Raw genomic sequence first — 22,390 nt, 5'->3', positions numbered from 1 at the left:
AACACTGATGTCATAAAAATTGTTACATATAAAACACTGAGGTGATGACATCTAACAACCTAACAGACTATAAAACATTGATGTGAAAAACACAGTTACATATAAACACTGTTAACATAAACAAAGGTCTGAGCTTAAACAGATGTTTGCCCATAAACAGAAGTTTGGTCATAAACAGATGTTTGGCCTTAAACAAATGTTCGAGCTTAAACAAATGTTTGCCCATAAACATCTGTTTGCAAAAAAAAAGACCATTTTCAAGAATACTATACCCAAACAATCAAAATGAGGAGCCTAATAATCATGCAAGTGTACTTGATTTTTATTTATTAGTATAAAGATGAAACAACAATGTCTTCAAATCACCGGATTAGATCACGAACCCATATTAGAGGTCAAACAAAAGCACAACATGACCACATGAATAATATCATTTCCACTTTTACTTCAATGCACTTAAATGATAGGGTGATTTCGGATTTTGTAAAAATGTTTGTTTTTTTACTTCTTTACAAAATAAGATGTTTACCAAAATTCAAACAGATGTTGACCAAAAGTCAATCAAATGTTGACCAATAGTCAAACAGATGTTGACCTTAAACAAATGTTTGGTTTAAGGCCAAACATCTGTTTATGGCCAAACATCTGTTTAAGGTCAAACATCTGTTTAAGTCCAAATATCTGATATAGAAAGCGAAACATCTATTTAAGGCAAAACATATGTTTAAGGTCAAACATCTGTTTATGGCCAAACATCTGTTTAAGGTCAAACAACTGTTTAAGTCCAAACCTCTGATATAAAAGGCCAAACATCTGTTAAAGGCCAAACATCTGTTAAAGGCCAAACATCTGTTTAACCCTGAACAGATGTTTAACTTAATAAGATCTACTGTCTTCTCACACTGTTTTCCTCTTAAAAACACTGTTCAACCTAAATGGATTTCCATTAACTATTGACCAAAATGCAAACAGATGTTCAAACCACTGTTTGTTATTGTACTTCTTTACAAAATTTCATAGAATTCAAGAAAACGAAACTAAGAAATTTACGAATCTAACAGCAAAAAATTAAAATCTAAGAACAACACCAAGAAATTTACGAACCTAACAGCAAAAATTTAGTGCTTTTAGCTTAAAATTTAGTGCTTTTAGCTTTAAACTCCATCAATGTATATCTTCGACAATCACCATGAACTCCATGGAAGTACTCAATGCATCAACATCAGGATTTAAAGAAACCTGATCTCTCGTGAACAAACCAAGATGCAGTACATGAAAACACTTCTTCAGCTGTTGAAGAGTAGCCCTGTCCTCATATACTTAATCCTTAACTTTGTTCATAAAGAGCTGCTTTAAACCAAACTTTATGCTTCTTTTAATACAAAAAAGTCAGGAAATACCATTACTCTACTAAGATAAAATCTTATCTTACAGCAATAGCAGATCCTTTCTTGCGTTTAGTAGGAACTACTGCGGCTTCTACATCATCATCATCTGTCCAGAGTCAGATATAATCATCATTTAGTCACCAGCAAAAATTATTTTAAATGTACATTTAAAAATCTTTCTTTGTGTTTAATTTAACTTTATGCTTCTTTTAATACAAACCTATAATAACCCGCAGCAGATTGTATGAATTTTAAAAAAACTGTGATTAGATTGAAATATAATGCGAGAATTAGAGTATATCACTTCAAAATAAAAAACTCAAAATTTCAAAATTGGAGTAGCAAAAAACACATACTTTAAACGATGTTGGAACAATGATACTGGAAACAACCGTAGAACAATCATCATCATCATCTGCAGCAGATCATTCACAATCATCATTTAGTCACAACTCAGATAACAAAACTTCAGTAAAAATCAAAAACACATATCATGATCAAGGCAAACCACATATCACCAAAATTTTTTCTGAAAGTGGGCCAGAGAGAGCTTCAATTTTCTCTTATCCTTTATGAACAAATGCCGAGTATTGAGAAGAAGAGATTTGAGGGAGAGATACATATCGTCCGTTCAACTTGCAACTCTCCCATCAAAGAAGGTAGCACATGCAACTTTTCATGATGTTGCAACAATTATACTGCAACATCGATATTGAAAGGTTGATGTGTGATGGGAAGCTTCATTGAAACGACGATGTTGGAACAATGATACTGGAACGATGATTATATAAGGAGCAGTGGTTAGTTATAACAGTCCTTAGCACATACAACTTTAACAGGGATTTGTCTTCAACAGTGGATAGGCCTCATCAGTCTTTAAGTCCATCAGTCTTTATAAGGAGCAGTGGTTAGTTATAACAATCCTTAGCATGATCAACTGCTATAACTGTAACGCCTCGCATTTTCAATCTTTCCATTTTTGGCAAGTCGACTTGTACTTTCTATTTTTGTAATTTGTACCTTTGTGGTATTTGGTTTCATTCCCAAATTGTACTCGAGACTTGAAATCATAATGAAAGTGCATTATTTTATTCATATTTGTGTTTGAATACTATGTATTGTCAAAACAATTAAAAACATGTCAAACTATGTTAAACACGTAAAAACAGTGAAAATACATATTAATCTAAGCTCTCAAATTCATCATTGCCAAGAGATTACCCTAAACCGTACAAAAACCGGGAATTTATACGTTAATTCGGTAAAAATATCAAAATTGGGTTAAAATAATTTTTATATTATTTTATTAATATTTTAAATAAGTAAATTAGTAATTAAAATTAAATAAATAAATATATTAAATTGAAATTTTAGTGACTTTGTTTAGTTTGGTTAGTTTAAACTAACTCAGTTAGTGAAAACCCAGTTAAATCAGCTAACTGGGTTAATTTTATCAAAGGGCAGCGCTAACTGAGTTAGAAAACTCAGTTAGTGGCTAACCCAGTTAGTCAAACTAACTGATGGCAAAAAGGGGGTCTCCTGGGTGAGAATCGGCCCTTGTGCGGTTCGAACCCGGGTCTCTCGCCTCACACACACGCGTCCCTACCACTCGGCCGGGCATGCCACATCCAAACTATATGGCAATTAAATGATATTTAACAACTAATTAAATTCGAACTGAAATCAGTTTAACCGCCAAACTGTACATATTCTCCGACTTTTGAGGAGATTACCGGAAAAACGAGACCTTTCCACATTCGTAACTGATGTCCTGCATCCTTTATAAAACCCGACCAAACCTCAACGCCTTTGGTCCCTTCACCCTCGGCTACCGAAACCGCACACAACCCACCACCTTCTCCTTCACGGCAAACCGCCGGAACTCCCTGCGAATCACCGGAGTCCGTTGAACACTTCGCCGGAGCTTCCTGTCGACCACCGGAAAACCATCTGAAATCCGTCCGGTACCGATTTCGTTTCCGTTTTCCTCTTTCTTTTATATTTGCAGTTTCTGTATTATCATTCTTATTATTATTAATATTATTATTATTATTATTATTATTATTTTTATTAGCTGTTAGTAATATTATTATTATTAATATTTCAGTATTATTATTAATATTTCAGTATTATTATTAATATCATTGCTATTATTTCAGTAGTATAGAATTATTTAATAATCAGATTTATTTATTAATATTAATCAAATATATTATTACTATATTATTATTAAAATAATTCAGAATAATTATTATTATTAAACAGATTTATTAATATAATTATTATTATTATTATTAAACAGAATTATGATTAATATATTATCAGAAATATTATTAAACAGATTTATTAATATATTTTTAAATCTGAATTTTTATATAACAGAAATTATTATTTCCTGTTTCTTATTTTATATAATAATCAGAATTATTATTTTATTAAATCAGAAATTATTTTATATAATAATCAGAATTATTTTTAGATTTTCAGAATTATTATATAAATATCAGAATTTTTATTTTATAATTAATCAGATTTATTATTTTACTTAAATCAGAATTATTATTGTATACATATCAGAATTATTATTTTTAAATACATAATAATCAGGAAATTATTATTTATAAAATTCAGAATTTTAGTAATAATATTTATAATATATTCGTAAAATCAGAAATATTATATACAAATCAGTATTTTTATATTTACTTATTTATAAATAAATTGGCATTTATTCCATTCAATATAAGGTATAAAAATAAGATATATTATTTTTATTTTCATCCTAGAAATATTAACATTATGTTATTAATTCCCACCAAGTATCCAATATTTAACAAATCCTCAAAATTAATAGGGTAAATCTCTTGTGCACATCCTCTTGGACAATCCCTTGATTCTTAATCTTTTCCAAGAAAAACGCAACGCAACCTAAGGTGAGTATACATGACCCATTTTCTATTTTATCACATTTTGGGTGTTGTATGCATTTCTATATCAAACACACTATGTTAAACATTTTTGCACCCTCAATCCACATTTCATGTGAATCTATTTGACTCATGTTAATCACGTTATGCTACTGTTAAACATTTATGACTGTGTGTTCATTAACTTTGCAAGCCTCCCCTAACAATGGCAGCGCTGTAGGTTGAGAAACGCCCCTCCCATAATATTATGGGTATTGTTAGGTTTATTCTATGTTACTCATTTACCACCCTTCTAGGGTTAGGCTATGTTAATTGCGTTAAACTTTGGTTTGAACACATAGATTTCATCGTTACGAGTGTAACTGTTAATATGAAATCATATAGTCACGTGGATTTGAGCATGTTAATCTATTTCAATCATATTATACTATTATCAAACTTGTATACTCGCCAACATGTTTTGTTGATTATATTTTAATGCATACTGCAGGATGAGGAAGTCAAGATTTGAAGAAATGAATAGGATGGCCTAGAAACCCACTTTTGAAATAAACTATGTTTAATGTTTGTTATTTCCTTTTATGACAATGTATGAAACTTTGCAATTTTAATAAATGAAATTTAATTATATTGTCACATGTAGTGTTATGATGTTTTGAGCAATTTGTTCGTCTCATCCCGATGTTTCCGCCATCGGTTGGGGTGTGACAGATTGGTATCAGAGCTTATAACTATAGGGAATTAGGAAAAGTAGGAATGCTTTTACCTAGTCTATAGTTTAGGAGCTTTCTCATTTATTTGCTGTTTAAGACAATATTCCCTTCTCTCTTCCTTGCTTCCCTCTATTCTTTTGGACTTCTAATATACAAGCCTTTCCTAAGGCTAACACAATACACACATGGAAGCTGTGAAGGCACTCATGTAACACAATCGAAATGATTCATCAAAACAGGGGTGATTCCCATATTTGGTGAGGATTTTCATTCAGCTTAAATTTGCTTTTTGCACGAAATCTACCCTCAAGTTAGGAGTGACATCCAAACCTTGATGGGAGTTTCCATTTCATATTCTAGTGGACCCTCATCTTTGGATGAGTACCAACCACATCAGGGTACGATGTTATCAAGTTAGAGGTGAATCTCGCATCTTGTTAACTAGTCCCATTCCTTGATTTTCGATCCCGCCAAAGTTTTGATGTTCCCAATCGATTAAGGACGTGTAGTAACTGGAAGGACAAATATCGTTAGTCGCTCCTCGATGAGAGTATTTGTCTATTAGGCCAAAGCACGCCTCCTTAATTCGAAAAGGATTTCAATTCACTTTGGAATAGTCTTATGTTACGTTCCGTGACAATCCATATTTTTATGATAAATCTCTTTTTATGTTATCTCAATTATCATGTGATTTACATTTGAGCGTTATCTTCATTTCAAGTTTGGGAACACGAATCACGTTATTATCGCAATCTAAAACAATTAATAATTACTCCTTCATGAATTTATCTTGCTTTCATTATACCTGATATTCTATGTGTAACATTATGTTATTCTATGTGCAATACTATGTTATTCTATGTGAAACTATTTGACAATTTATGCGAAAAACAATGTGCTATGTGATGCATACATGAAATCAATTTTTCCTAAACAAAAACATAATGATTAAAGTCTCATCCATTCCTTGTTTTGAATTTCTAGATGTCGTCATCTCGTCAGTACTCTCACTCTCCCAGAAAATCCAAGGCTAACTCCAAAAAGAAAATGCTGACGTTCATGGCAAATCAGATTGCCAGAATCGTGCCAAAGATAGTGTCTGAGATTCAAGCCTCCAGCACTCCCAATCATTCTGGCGATTCTCACGTAGTACAGCCTAAACCAGTCTCGTTCAACTACAAACACTTCACTGCCTGTAACCCCAAAACTTTCACTGGGAAGGATGGAGTGACAGCTATGTTGGAATGGTTTGACAGCATGGAAGTCACGTTCATAAATAGTGAATGTCCAGAGGAACTCAAGGTGCGAAGTGCCACTGGTGTTTTCCAAGCCAGGGCACTAGACTGGTGGACTAACGAGAGAAACATTCGATCCAATGAGCTAGCATACGCGTTGCCTTGGGAAGAGCTAAGACAGCTTATGATGGAGGAATTCTGCCCTCCTCATGAGCAGCAGAAGTTAGAAGAAGAGTTCTGGACCCTCAAACAAGTTGGGGATGAAAACCTTGCATACACTACCCGGTTCAAGCAGTTGTGTTTTATCGTGCCTCATTTGGTGTTGACCACAGAACGCACCATTCGGAAATATATTAATGGGTTGCCTCCTACGATGCGTGATACCATCGAGGCGGCTAGGTTGGATAATATTGAGGATGTGTATCGCCTCGCGGCAAGTTTGAATAATAATCGAGTTCGTGATAAACAAGTCGCAGCAGCATCTAAACCTACATCCTCCTCAAAACCCGCTCATCAAATCACCCACAACAATAGGGGAAAGAAGCGTGCTCACCAATCCTCAGTTTGCAACGCTGTTACACCCGTTGAAAATCCAAAACCTAACCCAGCAAACCCAGAAAAGAAGCAATACACAGGAACAAACCCTAAGTGCACCACTTGCCACTTTCATCACCCAACTACGAGCCCATGTAGACACTGTACCTCCTGCAATCGTTATGGGCATTTGGCAGCATACTGTCGCAATAACCCAACGACAGCCCAAAACTCAAAGCCAGCAAATGTGGTCAGGGCATGTTTCAAATGTGGGGATCCAACTCACCTACGACCTCAGTGTCCTCAATTGAGGCAAGATTTACAGCTGAAGGCACCACAAGGCCGTGCATTTGTTATCAATGCTCAGCAAGCGCGCAACGACAATGAGGTCGTGAACGGTACGTTCCTCGTTAATAATTTGTATGCTTCTATTTTATTTGATACTGGTGCAGATAAATGTTTTGTATCTGTAGAATTTGAACCATTGTTAAAATGCACACGCTCAAAACTACCTAAGTCATTCCCAGTCGAAGTTGCCAATGGCAAGTCTATTCGTGTCGATTCTGTTCTTCGTAATTGTACTCTCACTTTGAATGATCATGCCTTTTCAATTGACCTCATACCCATGGAGTTAGGTAGTTTCGATATCATAGTAGGCATGGATTGGCTTCGAAAGAACCATGCTGAAATTGCCTGTTTCGAAAAATACGTTCGTTTGCCTCTTCCATCAGGCGATACCCTACATGTTTATGGGGATCGACCTTCCAATGGTCTAAAGCTAATGTCATGCACCCAAGCGAACAGATACTTACGTAAAAAGTACTTTGCGTTTTTAGCCCACGTAGTGGAAGAAAAGGGCAAGGGAAAATGCGTAAGCGATGTTCCAGTGGTGTGTGATTTCCCAGAAGTTTTCCCTGAGGATTTACCTGGTCCTCCTCCTCCTCGGTCAGTTGACTTTCGTATCGACCTTGTGCCTGGTGCAACTCCTGTTGCACGAGCTCCCTATCGCCTTGCACCATCTGAGATGCAAGAGCTTTCCAGCCAACTCCAGGAGCTTCTTGACAAGGGTTTCATTCGACCCAGTACCTCTCCTTGGGGTGCTCCTGTTCTATTCGTTAAAAAGAAAGATGGTTCATTTCGAATGTGTATCGATTATCGAGAGCTCAACAAGCTCACTATCAAAAATCGATATCCACTACCTCGCATTGACGACCTCTTTGATCAACTCCAAGGTGCAAGTTATTTCTCCAAGATTGATCTTCGATCTGGCTATCACCAACTTCGTGTCCTCGAAGAGGATATCCCAAAAACCGTTTTTCGAACGCGCCATGGACACTACGAGTTCGTGGTCATGCCTTTTGGTCTGACTAATGCGCCTGCCGTGTTCATGGATTTGATGAATCGTGTTTGCAAACCTTATCTAGATCGATTCGTAATTGTCTTCATTAATGACATTCTAATTTATTCTAAATCTCGAGTCGATCACGAGCGTCATTTACGTCTCATACTCGAACTTTTGCGAAGTGAACGTTTATACGCAAAGTTCTCAAAGTGTGAATTCTGGATCAAGGAAGTCCAATTCCTTGGACATGTCGTCAGCGAAAAAGGTATTCATGTCGACCCTGCTAAAATTGAAGCAGTCAAAAGTTGGATCGCACCTAAAAACCCATCAGAAATTCGTTCATTCCTAGGATTGGCGGGTTACTACCGTCGATTCATCTCGAATTTTTCTAAGATAGCTGTTCCTCTCACTATGTTGACCCAAAAGGAAAAACCTTTCGTTTGGAGTCACGAGCAGGAAGAAGCTTTTCAAACCCTCAAGGACATGCTTTGCAATGCTCCTATCTTAACCCTACCTGACGGAAATGATGACTTCGTAGTATATTGCGATGCATCAAATCGTGGTCTTGGTTGCGTCATTATGCAACGAGGCAAGGTTATTGCATACGCTTCTCGCCAATTAAAGATTCATGAGAAAAATTACACTACTCACAATCTTGAACTTGGTGCTGTCGTCTTCACATTAAAAATATGGCGTCACTATCTATATGGTACGAAATGTGTTGTATACACTGACCACAAAAGTCTACAACATAACTTCAATCAAAAAGAACTAAATATGCGTCAACGTCGTTGGGTGGAATTACTTAACGACTATGACTGCGAGATTCGCTACCATCCTGGAAAGGCGAATGTCGTAGCTGATGCCCTGAGTCGTAAGGCTCATTCCTATCGTATGCGTTGTTTCAAGTGTCAAGTGACCTTCACAATTGTATTCGTGAGGCACAGTTTGCGTCAGCTAACGAAGGAAGTCTGCTCGTCGAAATCCGTGGTGCCTCTATGGATCAACTTGTGACGAAGCCAGACGGACTTCAATATTATCTTAATCGCATTTGGGTACCAAATCGCGACAATCTTCGTGAATTTATCATGAACGAGGCTCATAAGTCTAAATACTCAATACATCCTGGTGCTGATAAGATGTATCATGATCTTCGAACATCTTATTGGTGGCCTGGTATGAAGAATGATATAGCCTTGTATGTCTCAAAATGTCTTACATGCTCGAAGGTTAAAGCAGAGCATCAGCGTCCCTCTGGTTTGCTCGAACAACCAGAAATTCCTGTTTGGAAGTGGGATAGTATTGCAATGGACTTTATAACTAAACTTCCTAGAACCTCATCTGGTAATGATAGTATTTGGGTCATCGTTGATCGTTTGACCAAGTCAGCCCATTTCTTACCTATTCGGGAAGACTTCAAAGTTGAAAAACTTGCTCGAGTCTATACTGATGAAATCATCTGTCGTCATGGCATACCTCGTGACATCATTTCAGACCGTGATGGTCGTTTCACGTCTCGCTTATGGCAAACATTTCAATCAGCTATGGGTACTCATTTAAATCTTAGTACAGCCTTCCATCCTCAAACAGATGGACAGATTGAGCGTACCATTCAAACTCTCGAAGATATGCTTCGATCTTGTGTCATTGACTTTAGTGATAGTTGGGATGTGCATTTGCCTCTGGTCGAATTCTCGTACAATAACAGCTATCACTCCAGCATTCAAATGGCCCCATTCGAAGCGCTATATGGGCGAAAATGTCGATCACCAATCAGTTGGCATGAAATTGGTGATAAGCAATTTACTGGTCCTGAGCTTATTCAAGAAACCACGGACAAGATTCTTCAAATCCGTGACAATTTACTCAAGGCCAGGAATCGACAAAAGAGTTACGCAGATAAAGGGCGCAAACCCATGGAATTCAATGTTGGGGATCAAGTATTACTTAAAGTATCTCCATGGAAAGGGGTTGTTCGATTCGGTAAAAAGGGTAAACTTGCCCCTCGTTACGTTGGACCTTTCAAAATCCTCGAACGAGTTGGCAAGGTAGCGTATTTGCTGGATCTACCACAGGAACTGAGTAACGTTCATCCGACATTTCACGTTTCAAATCTCAAGAAATGTCTAGCTGATGAAGGACTTCATGTCCCAGTCGACGACTTGCAAATCAATGATACGCTTCATTTCGTGGAAAGACCAGTTGAAATTGTGGATCAAGGTACCAAGCAGCTCAGACGCAGCAAAATTCGCATTGTAAAAGTACGATGGGAAGGCAAGCGTGGTGCTGAGTTTACTTGGGAACTCAAAAGTGACATGATGGCAAAGTATCCACATCTTTTCGATCAGTCTTCTTCTTAAGATTTCGAGGACGAAACCTCCTAAAGTAGGGGAGACTGTAACGCCTCGCATATTCAATCTTTCCATTTTTGGCAAGTCGACTTGTACTTTCTATTTTTGTAATGTGTACCTTTGTGGTATTTGGTTTCATTCCCAAATTGTACTCGAGACTTGAAATCATAATGAAAGTGCATTATTTTATTCATATTTGTGTTTGAATACTATGTATTGTCAAAACAATTAAAAACATGTCAAACTATGTTAAACACGTAAAAACAGTGAAAATACATATTAATCTCAGCTCTCAAATTCATCATTGCCAAGAGATTACCCTAAACCGTACAAAAACCGGGAATTTATACGTTAATTCGGTAAAAATATCAAAATTGGGTTAAAATAATTTTTATATTATTTTATTAATATTTTAAATAAGTAAATTAGTAATTAAAATTAAATAAATAAATATATTAAATTGAAATTTTAGTGACTTTGTTTAGTTTGGTTAGTTTAAACTAACTCAGTTAGTGAAAACCCAGTTAAATCAGCTAACTGGGTTAATTTTATCAAAGGGCAGCGCTAACTGAGTTAGAAAACTCAGTTCGTGGCTAACCCAGTTAGTCAAACTAACTGATGGCAAAAAGGGGGTCTCCTGGGTGAGAACCGGCCCTTGTGCGGTTCGAACCCGGGTCTCTCGCCTCACACACACGCGTCCCTACCACTCGGCCGGGCATGCCACATCCAAACTATATGGCAATTAAATGATATTTAACAACTAATTAAATTCGAACTGAAATCAGTTTAACCGCCAAACTGTACATATTCTCCGACTTTTGAGGAGATTACCGGAAAAACGAGACCTTTCCACATTCGTAACTGATGTCCTGCATCCTTTATAAAACCCGACCAAACCTCAACACCTTTGGTCCCTTCACCCTCGGCTACCGAAACCGACACAACCCACCACCTTCTCCTTCACGGCAAACCGCCGGAATTCCCTGCGAATCACCGGAGTCCGTTGAACACTTCGCCGGAGCTTCCTGTCGACCACCGGAAAACCATCTGAAATCCGTCCGGTACCGATTTCGTTTCCGTTTTCCTCTTTCTTTTATATTTGCAGTTTCTGTATTATCATTATTATTATTAATATTATTATTATTATTATTATTATTATTATTATTATTATTATTATTATTATTTTATTAGCTGTTAGTAATATTATTATTATTAATATTTCAGTATTATTATTAATATCATTGCTATTATTTCAGTAGTATAGAATTATTTAATAATCAGATTTATTTATTAATATTAATCAAATATATTATTACTATATTATTATTAAAATAATTCAGAATAATTATTATTATTAAACAGATTTATTAATATTATTATTATTATTATTATTATTATTATTAAACAGAATTATGATTAATATATTATCAGAAATATTATTAAACAGATTTATTAATATATTTTTAAATCTGAATTTTTATATAACAGAAATTATTATTTCCTGTTTCGTATTTTATATAATAATCAGAATTATTATTTTATTAAATCAGAAATTATTTTATATAATAATCAGAATTATTTTTAGATTTTCAGAATTATTATATAAATATCAGAATTTTTATTTTATAATTAATCAGATTTATTATTTTACTTAAATCAGAATTATTATTGTATACATATCAGAATTATTATTTTTAAATACATAATAATCAGGAAATTATTATTTATAAAATTCAGAATTTTAGTAATAATATTTATAATATATTGGTAAAATCAGAAATATTATATACAAATCTGTATTTTTATATTTACTTATTTATAAATAAATTGGCATTTATTCCATTCAATATAAGGTATAAAAATAAGATATATTATTTTTATTTTCATCCTAGAAATATTAACATTATGTTATTAATTCCCACCAAGTATCCAATATTTAACAAATCCTCAAAATTAATAGGGTAAATCTCTTGTGCACATCCTCTTGGACAATCCCTTGATTCTTAATCTTTTCCAAGAAAAACGCAACGCAACCTAAGGTGAGTATACATGACCCATTTTCTATTTTATCACATTTTGGGTGCTGTATGCATTTCTATATCAAACACACTATGTTAAACATTTTTGCACCCTCAATCCACATTTCATGTGAATCTATTTGACTCATATAATCACGTTATGCTACTGTTAAACATTTATGACTGTGTGTTCATTAACTTTGCAAGCCTCCCCTAACAATGGCAGCGCTGTAGGTTGAGAAACGCCCCTCCCATAATATTATGGGTATTGTTAGGTTTATTCTATGTTACTCATTTACCACCCTTCTAGGGTTAGGCTATGTTAATTGCGTTAAACTTTGGTTTGAACACATAGATTTCATCGTTACGAGTGTAACTGTTAATATGAAATCATATAGTCACGTGGATTTGAGCATGTTAATCTATTTCAATCATATTATACTATTATCAAACTTGTATACTCGCCAACATGTTTTGTTGATTATATTTTAATGCATACTGCAGGATGAGGAAGTCAAGATTTGAAGAAATGAATAGGATGGCCTAGAAACCCACTTTTGAAATAAACTATGTTTAATGTTTGTTATTTCCTTTTATGACAATGTATGAAACTTTGCAATTTTAATAAATGAAATTTAATTATATTGTCACATGTAGTGTTATGATGTTTTGAGCAATTTGTTCGTCTCATCCCGATGTTTCCGCCATCGGTTGGGGTGTGACAACAACCATTCCATAACACTTTGAGAGGAAGCAAGGGTCGGTCTATTTGATTGAGAGGAATAATTGCATTACATCCCTGTTGAAAAATAGAATTGATAAATTTAGGGAAAGTGAGGTTGAAAGATGATAACCCAACAGTGGAGGATCTCATTCTACAGCTTCGATAAATTAAGGGTATTCTCATATAATGGTTCCTGGATGCTTCCAAAGAATCAGCACTTTGGACATCTGTTGTTCTTCAAACATCTATTATCTATTATCTATTCTATCTATTATATATAATAAATGAAAGTTATTTGGTCCACGTGGCCCAAATAACTTTCATTTATTATATATAATAGATAAAATAGATAATAGATAATAGATGTTTGAAGACAACAGATGTCCAAAGTACCGCTTCATTGGAAGCATCTAGGAAGAATTATTTGAGAATACCCTTAATTTATCAAAGCTGTAGAATGAGATCTCCACTGTTGGGTTATCATCTTTCAACCTCACTTTACCTAAATTTATCAATTCTATTTTTCAACAGGGATGTAATGCAATTATTACCTTAAATTTATCAATTCTATTTTTCAACAGGGATGTAATGCAATTATTACCTAAATTTATCAATTCTATTTTTCAACAGTGGATAGGCCTCATCAGTCTTAAGAGGATATCATACGCAATATTCAGGTAATTAGAATGACCATTTTTACCTTACTTGACAACAATAGCAAACAACATCAAACAATAATAGCAAACAACATCAAACAATAGCAAACAATATCAAACAATAATAGCAAACAACATCAAACAACAATAGCAAGTGACCAATCAATCAACCTCAAAATCATATAGAAGCCTAAAAATAAAATGAAAATTAGATAAGTGAACATCAGAACTGAGTAGGAAACCTGACCAAAAATTAACCAAACACCTGATGTTGAATCCACTGTAGATGTTGAGTCCACTGTAGATGCTGAACCACTGCTGTTACAAACAATAATACCTCGGGAACTGGAAATTTAAAAGGATCGGCTTCAAAGGCTTCAACAATCAGAAGATTCAAATCTCAAGCAAATGAAACCCTAATTTCAAAAAGAATAATCGGTGAACATATTCACAGATCAATAATCAACAGATGTTGTACTCATATCATCACCGTTAAGAAAAAAAACCCTTAGTTTCTGAACATATTCAAACATACCAGTTCATGGCGGAAATCTATCCGCAGGTAAGCGGATCTCAACTTTAATGACCATCGATGACAACAACCCTGGAACCATATGATGAGATTAGGAGTAGAAATTAGGGTTTAATTAGAAACTTTGTATGAAAATAAGAAGAAATCAACACAGATCTATAAACATACAAATTAAACCTCAAATGGAAGAACCTTGCCGACGAAGAAGATGAAAGAATCTTCCCAACTATAGCTCGGGATGAAAATTACAAAAGTCAGATATTACATCTTCATGGTATAATCAGACATGAAAAGTACAAAGGCTGATTTCGAGTTATGTGTTCTTCAATTTCAGATTCAATGTCGAATTAGGGCTACAAAATCAAGAAAACCGAGTTAGGATTGCAACGAAAATTAGGGCTACAATACTGAAATAAATGAAGATATAGGCTTATCTGGTGACGCTTCGAATGATTCATGATGAGATGATTTGGTTTGATCTTTGATTAAGAAGGGAGAAGAGTACAGGAGAAGGAAAAGGAGAAAAAGATTCAAATCTAGGGTTTTGAAAAGGAAAAAAAGGAGACGGTGGGAGTATAAAAGGGATGGAAGTGTGGTACCGTTGGGCGGGAAAACAGAATTGAGGATGCCCTAATCACTTTCATTTTTTATATATAAAACTAGGTTTTTTTTACGTCACGCGTTGCCGCGAAACGGAGCAAATAATAACGTTATTTGAAAATGTAGCATGTTGTTTAGAAAGCCTAACCATTAGAATTGGTTCAGATGATACCGTCGTACCGTATTACGATACCAAATAAATACTTTCTTTTAATATAAATTCGTTTTTAATAAAACTTATATTGATCGAGGGTAAAAATTAAACAAAACTACGTACTTAAGCTTAAAAAAATAACGAACATAAGTTATTATAGAAATATCAAACTAATTGAGAAAGTAAAGATGAATTAAAAAATAGAAAAGAATTATTAAAACAAAAATAAATGATAAAGGAAATATGGTTTTAGAAAAGGAAAAAATGAAAATACGTTAAAAGCTAAAAGTAAATATAATAATAAAAGGAAAAACTGATTATATGCTAAAAGTTAAAAGTAATTATATAAAATAATATATTTATATAATAAAATATTAAAAAACTACATATTATTTTAAAATTAAAATTACTATTCATGGTAGTTCGTAATAATTGAGAAAGTAAAGATGAATTAAAAAATAGAAAAAAAATTATTAAAACAAAAATAAATGACAAAGGAAATATGGTTTTGGAAAGGGAAAAAATGAAAATACGTTAAAAGCTAAAAGTAATATAATAATAAAAGGAAAAACTGATTATATGCTAAAAGTTAAAAGTAATTATATAAAATAATATATTGATATAATAAAATATTAAAAAACTACATATTATTTTAAAATTAAAATTACTATTCATGATAGTTCGTAAACAATATATATAAAATAGATGTATTAGTTTGTAAAATTAAAAGAAAACAAACAAAAATGATGTTAAACGAGTATATGTGAACATCAGTCTACTTCATTCATAGGGAATTTTGCAACATTGAGGTACAAGGTTGTTCGACCTACCACACGACTGTAAATTTGATTAAAGTTGTGGTGGTCAGAGTTTGTCAGCGAGAGAGTTGAGCGTGTTGTGAGCCTGAAACGAGAGAATCAAGTTTTGTTTTTTTATATGATTTTTCTTTAATAATATAATAATAATAGAAATATTATGTTTTCAGGTCAACTTTTTTATATAATTTTTCTTTGAAAATATAATAATAATAGCAATATTATGTTTTCATGTCAACTTTAATATTTAAAGAAAGTGCCAAATATGTCCAAAATAACTACAACGACGGTTTATTAAATAAAATAGTAATTAACCTCGTTCGTTGCCGCAAAACTTTGATTATTAGCACAATACAGACACTTAAATATAGGGTAAAAGCAAGAAACAATATCGGGTATGAGAATACTGATACCGGTAATGATAATAATTGGTTGGGATAGGTTTAATGCGTCACGTTAGCGATAAAAAACATTAAAAGACGTAATACTAAAAGTAATAAAAGTAAATGCACTAAACATGTATATTAACAAAGTTAAAGTAGAAGGACTAAACATATATATAGAGATGGGATCAAATACAAACCTCAATATGTGTAAGAACTATAAGAACCAACCACTATTAGACATGTGTCCTTCATTAAAAAAAACTAGACAAGGGTATTTTAGACTTTATCACTCTATTTTTTGAATTTAATTAATTCCAAATTTTAATTATCCCCTATATTCATGCACTATTTCAAATCAAAATTTGAAAATTTCCAACAACAGGCACTTTGTAAATCAGCATAATCTTCACAAATCGCAACAATAGACACTTTGTTAATCAGCACTTTGTTAATCAACACAATCTCCGCCAACAACAGGCAATTTGTTAATCAGCACATTGTAACAAATTATTACAACTATATGATTGTTTTAAACTAAGATAAAAGTCAATAAAGATAAGTACCAAGAATTCAAATAAAGAAATAAACAGAAAATTTAAAATAAAAACTTGAAATTAATTTTCCATTACGCAGTTAGCATATGTATTTACATAAATTTAGTTTTCTGTTGTGCTTGTTTTTCAAGTGCAGCAAAAAACAAATTTAATTCCATGTTGTGCTTGTTTTTCAAGTGCTGCTAAAACATGTGCTACTTATTTTTTTCAGTATGTTTTTAATGTGTTGTTTACACATGTGCTGGTATGTTTCTAAAGTTCTGTTAGCACATGTGCTGATATGTTTTTAAAGTGTTGTTAGCATATGTGCTGGTATGTTTTTAAAGTGTTGTTAATACACATGTTGGTTAGTTTTCAAAGTGTTGATTGAAATCACCTTTAAGCAGGATAAAATCTTATGGGAAGAATATTTAACAAATTTTATGAAATATCTCGATGGACAATTATATTGTAATTAACACATAATCAGCACATTATCAGCACAATTATAAAACAACTTTTGGTAACTTTTTTAAAAATTACTTTTATAAATAAAAAAAAAAGTATAGCAATATGGTACTCATATTAAAGATAAGAGTTAATTACACCGTTAGTCCCTGTGGTTTATGGAAAATAACAAGGTCAGGTACTAATAGTTTAAAATCACATTCTGAGGTTCTAACTTTTCATTTTTTAACAACCTGGGGTATTAACACTAACTTTTGTCAACTTTTCTGTCAAATTTGATTGAAATGACTTAAATACCCTTTTACAAGTACAAGGACCATTTATGTAATTAACTATATTATTAGCCAGGGACATATGTGTAATTATACTATATAACAATTTCTACTCAGACAAACATGGAAATCAACAACAGAGAGAGAAAGAAGACAACAACAGAGAGAGAAAGAGAGACGACGATGGTTGTTTCCGACGCCACCTCCTACCGGCAACGGAATCAGCTGATGGCGGCGAGTTTAGGTTGAAGGATTGAACCCCTGTTTGCAACAATTGGACTATAAGTAAAACAAATAAATATGCAAACCTGGAGTTTTGTAACTCTTTATGTGTGACAACTTGATCTTGATCAAATCAAAAAACGACACAACTAGGAGCCAATTTAATTTTTTAACCGTCGATTTTGAATTTATAAAACTCTTTGGTGTAAGATGTGAACGATTGAACGGCCGAACGGGTCCCTATGCGATTTAACAAAATCGTTATATAAACGTAATTACCGATGGCAAAATGTCGTGTACAAAAAAGTGGAAAGGTTGAAGATTTACATCGTCGCTTAATAGATCCCTCTGAATCACTGGTCAGTCCACAATGATTCTTGAAGATGGTAAGATAACTGGAACTTTCATTAGCGTGTACTGCAGTTTCAACATTCACATCGTCCGTGAGATATTTTTGCTTTTATAGAGATTGTTACATTAAACACCATGTATAATTCTGGGATCTTCACCTATTCAAAATCATTCTGGGATCTTCACCTATTCAAAATCGCTCTCTTACTTCAAACAGAGACCATATACACACACCTTTCTTGATTTCGAACAGTGATGACTATCGAAAAAACCTCGTCAATTGAAACCAAACACAATAGATCTATTAATTAAATAAAACAAATGAGGAAGAATTACATACCCAAACATATAGCGATGGAAGAAAAAAGGAATATACGGTGGTTGAAGATAGGAAGGAATATAGAATTACACAAATGGTCCCTGGCTAATAATAAAGTTAATTACATAAATGGTCCTTGTATTTGTAAAAGGGTATTTAAGTAATTTCAATCAAATTTGACAGAAAAGTTAACAAAAGTTAGTGTTAATACCCTAGGTTGTTACAAAATGAAAAGTTAGAACCTCAGAATGTGATTTTAAACTATTAGTACCTAACTATATTATTTTCTATAAACCACAGGGACTAATGGTGTAATTAACTCTAAAGATAAAAAAATACTTGATTTTATGGTATGTTTTTTTTTTTAAATAATGAAGTATATAAAAGTTATTTTAGTTTAAAAAACCTTGGTGAAATTTGTATTTAATTGAAAATGTCAAATGACTAGCAATTTTACATAATTACCCATAACATGTTAGTACTAATTTTTAATTATAAGGGTTTTATTTATAATCAACCATAACCCTTGATTTAAACTATCAATGGTTCAGATCTGTTCTTACGGTTCTTACAGTTAGTACTGTTTGTACAGGATCTCAACCCTATACATATATAAAGAGTTAACTAATGGGGAAAACTTTATTAAAGTAAAGAGAGCAAATATATATATTAGAAAAGTTAAAAAGTAAAATGACTAAACACTTCAATTAGCAAAGTTAATTGTTTAAAAAATAAATTAGCAAAGTTAAAGGTTAAAGAAGTAAAATTATTACGGCCAACCACATGAAGATACTTGGCTATGTCTGTTGGCCAACCGAAATATCCTTTATTTATTGTATAATTAGACATTAGTAACTTAACATTTCCAACTAATTTTTATATATCTATCAATTCATCAAATCTTGATGAATAGTAACATATTTTTGTCTTTTGTTGTTTTGTGTTTTTTTTTTCTTTTTTTAACTTTAGGGTGTTTTTTTTTTTCATTTTTTGTTTTACAAGTTTATTTGTTATTTTTATAATTTTGCCATAAAAAGTTAAACAAGTTTTTCCTTGATTTGGTCGTTGTTTATTTGCTACTTAGCACCATGTTTGGTGGTTACATTTTCCTTGATTTGGTCGTCATTCATTTGCTACTTAGAACTATTAATCTTATAAGAAGAGACGTCTTGCTATCACACCTTAATACCGTAAAACTACGCACTCTTTGATTAGTAGATGATAGTTGGTTTTTAAATAAAACTTGTAACTACTCAGCTTCTACTTTCTAAAGTCTTTTATAAATATTTTTTATCCAAACTTAGGGAAAATACACGTACACTTTGTGAAAATACACATATTATCATCATATTTTTCAACATTTTTAATCAAAGTTATGTTAATCTCAATGTATACATATATAATAAAGTTCAAAGTTAATATCGACTTTTAGCAATAACAAAACTGAAAGAGAAAAAGAATAAATCATCTGAAACTAGAAATAGATTGTCATGTAAAGTTCTTTAAGTAACAAAAACGAGTAATAAAATCAAATTAGATGTTTATAATATAGCTTTTAAAATATTTAAGAGTTAAGTGATTAATATAATTCAGAGTCTACTAGAATAACAAGCTAATCTTAGTACGAGGTATGAGTAAACTTGAATCTTTTTTATACTATAAAGTATCTTTATAAACAAAATTTTAACAATCTTGATGAACATATAATTTAGGGCTTTGTTGTGACGAGACCTAAGTTCAATCCTTACGAGGTGTAATATTTAGGGAGGAGAAAAAGTTGTGCAGTTAAAAAAATATAATTTAGGGCTGCCAAGATCAATTCATATCTCAACATAAAGCACCAAAATAAACAAATGAGCAACCAACAACAACATGGTCCGACCACGGTCAGAGCGTGGATCAACCGCCAAGTCTCTGTCCAAGATTGACCAAATCATATGCAAAACTAAAGCCCATGGTCGCTTGTACAATCAAATTGTGTTGCGACCGTCCTACTTATGGAATATTTTTCAAGTTCAAACTTAACGCTTAGTCAAGCTAAGTCATCTACAACTACAAAATCGTTATGGTTACATGGATTAGGTATAAAGTATAATCACTCATATAATTATGAACAAAAACATTTTTTGAAACCATTTAATGTTTCATAGACAAGCTACATATATAAAAAGAATTTTATAAAATTATATTTCAAATTGTTTGATAAGACTTTCCCTAAAAGGAATACATTCAAAATCAATATGATCAAACTAAAATGAATGGGATTAAGATAAGGTTTTCTCTCTCCCTCTCTCTCTCTCTCTCTCTCTCTCTCTCTCTCTCTCTCTCTCTCTCTCTCTCTCTCTCTCTCTCTCTACCGTACGTACGGTATCAGCTCATTTTTCTCATTCTTGTTCCACTTGGATATTTAAGCAACTCACTACACTTTGGCAAACTCTCTTACACATTTGAAACCGAAATATACAACTTATTATTGAACTTATTGTATTACCATACACAAAATCTTGCATACAAGAGAGCTGGACCATAGAAAATTAACTAGTGTTGAAAGGCAAATTACTACTCATATTAGTGACTATCAAAAGAGTGATCACTATTAAGAAGCTTAAAGGGGTGATCACTTAGTGAAAAGATTGTTGTGCCCGACTCCTTTCACATTGTTACGAGTAGTGGACCTACCCACAGCCGTGGGTGGGCGACCGCACCCTTTGAAAAAAAAAATTATTGTATATTTTAGGCAAAAAAAACCCGACCGCACCCCTTGAAAATATAGTTGAACGCCTTATCCGTACCCCCAGCAGATAATTTCTGGGTCTGCCATTGGTTACGAGGAATAAGATATATGTGGTGATATATGCCCTCTTAAGAGAAGCATATAGAGCTGATTATTACGTTGCTTATTGAGAAGTTATTAGGAAAATAAACTCTTGGTGGATACTAAGAAATGGAATTAAGGTGGCTTTGTTAACACCCACATGAAACACTATAAATCTGTGTGCCTTTGTATTCATATCTCTTGTACATTTACAAAAAATATATTGGTCTTAAAACAACAAATGTATTTTAAAACAAGTTGAAAACAAGAAATTACACAAACATTGGTCATGATTTTAAAATAACGTATGTACCCTTTTTTTTAGATTTTTACTCGTAACGTAAGTAGTTATATGTGTTGCATTATCAAGGAAAGAATTCTCTTGCCGCATACACTTCTCACCCCAAGACACATGTCGCATCCTACAATTACTTCGTATATAGTAAAAACTTCTTACAATAACTCTTCTCTATACATATATGCGTGTACATGTATTGAGTGTGTGTATGATCAAGCTGAGAGTCACCTATTGATTTTATTATTTTCAACTCTATTTTGTCAAAACGTTAGAAAATGTATTTTGGTAGTACACCTTGTTTTTCTAAACGTTAGAAAATGAAAGAAACCGATGCCAACTTTATTTTGTCCAATATAATGTCCCTGCTTTTTAGAAACAATCATGGTATTCTCTAGTTCTATGTATAAAAACTAGTTTTTTCTTGTGTGTTACGTCGGCGGCAAGACGTTAACTAACTCAAATTTATACCGTCTAATGAAAACGTATTATATTTGACCTGACTCGTTTCAGAATAAATATACGTTAAAACATAGATCAAGTGAAAACATTCATAAATTAAGCATGAAAACTTATTGGAGTTTACCCAACTTATTTGCAAAAGAAAATTTACATCCAAATGTCAACCAACTTGAATTTATACTAACACGTACATAAAAAGAAGTACGTAAGAAAATTATGTTGTTTTAGGTTAAAAAATGGTATGGTGGGTTGTGGCGGCGTCAAAACGTAAAATAACT

The 22,390-nt window shown here is 33.0% G+C and overlaps 2 long non-coding RNA genes across 3 annotated transcripts; both read right to left on the bottom strand.

Moving 5' to 3' along the window:
* Window positions 1-14,048: 14,048 nt before the first annotated feature.
* On the bottom strand, window positions 14,049-15,298 carry LOC118486726. Its single transcript, XR_004879658.1, has 3 exons — window positions 14,589-15,298; window positions 14,424-14,492; window positions 14,049-14,304 (listed from the first exon to the last, which is right to left on the bottom strand). It is a non-coding gene; the product is annotated as an uncharacterized LOC118486726 (long non-coding RNA).
* A 2,418-nt stretch (window positions 15,299-17,716) lies between these two features.
* On the bottom strand, window positions 17,717-18,540 carry LOC118486725. Of its 2 annotated transcripts, none has more exons than XR_004879656.1 (2): window positions 18,198-18,540; window positions 17,717-18,110 (listed from the first exon to the last, which is right to left on the bottom strand). It is a non-coding gene; the product is annotated as an uncharacterized LOC118486725 (long non-coding RNA). The 2 variants fall into 2 exon arrangements; XR_004879657.1 differs by having other exon boundaries at window positions 17,717-17,909.
* Window positions 18,541-22,390: the final 3,850 nt, after the last annotated feature.

The sequence above is a fragment of the Helianthus annuus genome, chromosome 14 (assembly GCF_002127325.2).
Source record: "Helianthus annuus cultivar XRQ/B chromosome 14, HanXRQr2.0-SUNRISE, whole genome shotgun sequence".
Classification (NCBI taxonomy): Eukaryota; Viridiplantae; Streptophyta; class Magnoliopsida; order Asterales; family Asteraceae; genus Helianthus; species Helianthus annuus.
Note: the sequence above shows the minus strand (reverse complement) of the source record. Positions and strands in the feature narration are given on the sequence as shown.